The sequence below is a fragment of the Saccopteryx leptura genome, chromosome 3 (genome assembly GCF_036850995.1).
Source record: "Saccopteryx leptura isolate mSacLep1 chromosome 3, mSacLep1_pri_phased_curated, whole genome shotgun sequence".
NCBI classification, from domain to species: domain Eukaryota; kingdom Metazoa; phylum Chordata; class Mammalia; order Chiroptera; family Emballonuridae; genus Saccopteryx; species Saccopteryx leptura.
In genome coordinates, this window is record NC_089505.1 from 345,645,340 (window position 1) to 345,647,551 (window position 2,212).

The 2,212-nt window shown below is 44.3% G+C and overlaps 1 non-coding gene across 1 annotated transcript; it reads left to right on the forward strand.

Annotated features, from left to right (window-relative positions):
• Nucleotides 1-1,683: 1,683 nt before the first annotated feature.
• Nucleotides 1,684-1,759, forward strand: TRNAI-GAU (transfer RNA isoleucine (anticodon GAU)). Its single transcript has one exon. It is a non-coding gene; the product is annotated as a tRNA-Ile (tRNA).
• Nucleotides 1,760-2,212: the final 453 nt, after the last annotated feature.

The window sequence follows — 2,212 nt, forward strand, 5'->3', positions numbered from 1 at the left end:
GGGTAGAGTAATCTTGGTTGTAGGTCCTTGCTGTTCATCACTTTGAATATTTCTTGCCACTTCCTTCTGGCCTGCAAAGTTTCTGTTGAGAAATCAGCTGACAGTCTTATGAGAACTCCTTTGCAGGTAACTAACTGCTTTTCTCTTGCTGCTTTTAAGATTTTCGCTTTGTCTTTAACCTTTTGCATTTTAATCACAGTGTGTTTTGGTGTGGGCCTCTTTGGGTTTGGAACTCTCTGTGTTTCCTGAACTTGTACATCTATTTTCTTCACCAGGTTAGGGAAGTTTCCTGCCATTGTTTTTCAAGTATTTTTCCATTTCTAGCTCTCCCTCTTCTCCTTCTGGCACTCCCATGATACAAATGTTGGGACACTTGAAGCTGTCCCAGAGGCTCCTTACACTATCCTCACTTCTTTTGGATATTTTTAGTTGTTGTTGTTCTGAATGGGTGTTTTATGCTTCCTTATATTTCAAATTGCTGATTTGATTCTCAGCTTCATCTACTGTACTGTTGATTCCCTGTAATGTAGTCTTCATTTCAGTTAGTGTATGCTTCATTTCTGACTGGTTCTTTTCTTATGACTTCTATTTTTTCACTAAGTTCCTTGAGCATCCTTATAATCATTGTTTTGAACTCTGTATCTGTTAGTTTGCTTGCATCTATTTCATTTAGTTCTTTTTCTGGAGATTTTTTTTCTGTTTTTTCATTTGGAATATGTTTCTTTGTCTCTCAATTTTGGCTGCTTTCCTATGTTTGTTTCTACATATTACGGAGGGCTGCTGTGTCTCCCAGACTTGATACAGTGGCCTTGTGTAGTAGGTGTCCTGTAGGGCCCAGTGGCATAGCTTCCCCAGTCACGCCAGCTGGGCGCTCTGGGTGCACCCCTGTGTGGGCTGTGTGCACTGCCCTGTTGTAGTTTAGCCTTGATTGCTGTTTGTGTCACTGGGAGGTACTGACCTCCAGGCTGGTCGGCTGCGAGGACCAGCTGCAAGCACAGTGGAGAAGCTGCTGTGCAGGAGTCGGCCCAGTCTCCCTGGGTCTTCTTCTTTAATTCCCTAGTTGTAGGACTTCCATTCAGCCAGATTTCAGGAAGTTCTGAATGATGGTTGTTCTGTACGTTAGCTGTAATTCTGATGTGGTTGTAGGAGGATTTGAGTGCTATGTTTACCTATGCCGTCATATTGCGCATAAGGTTATTTTGAACTTAATATTTTTTTGCAAATTACTTGCAAAGGTCTCTACAATTATGCCTTCTATTAAGGTAGATGTTTATTATACTACATTATTCATATGTAACTTTAAATGAGTTATCAGTATTTTTTCCACATACTTATGTTTACCAATAATCTGGCAGATAAGCCAAACCCTCCACTTGCTACTAACTTCTAGGGTTATCATATGCATGTGTGTGTGTGTTTGAGTGTGTGTGTGAACATGTGCACCTGCATGCACACACATGTGTAAGAATATATGAAATTCTTGGGGGCTTCCAAGGCACTAGGATAGAAGTGCAAGATGAAATAGGTAAATGGGCCAATAGATGAATGGAAAATGACCTTCATCTAGAGTCACTGGGCAGCTATTCCTCTTGTAGCCTTGAAGTACTGCTTTCTCATATGCCTCTTTAATTATCCCTGGATCCCAACTCTTTCCAAAGAGATCTTCAAAATTACTTGGACTAGGCCCTGGCCGGTTGGCTCAGTGGTAGAGCGTCGGCCTGATGTGCAGGAGTCCCGGGTTTGATTCCCGGCCAGGGCACACAGGAGAAGCGCCCATTTGCTTCTCCATCCCTCCTCCTCTCTTTCCTCTCTGTCTCTCTCTTCCCCTCCCGCAGCCAAGGCTCCATTGGAGCAAAGATGGCTCGGGCGCTGGGGATGGCTCTGTGGCCTCTGCCTCAGGCACTAGGATGGCTCTGGATGCAACAGAGCGATGCCCCAGAAGGGCAGAGCATCGACCCCTGATGGGCATGCCGGGTGGATCCCTGTTGGGCGCATGCGGGAGTCTGTCTGACTGCCTCCCTGTTTCCAGCTAAGGAAAAATACAAAAAAAAAAATTACTTGGACTGGCTAAATTATGGTGGAACTCTGTTTTAAATGGCAAGCATTCCATGACTGATTGGCTCAGTGGTAGAGCATTGGCTGGGCTTGTGGATGTTCCAGTTCATTCCCATCAGGGCTCACAGAGAAGTGACCATCTGTTTCTCCCCATTTC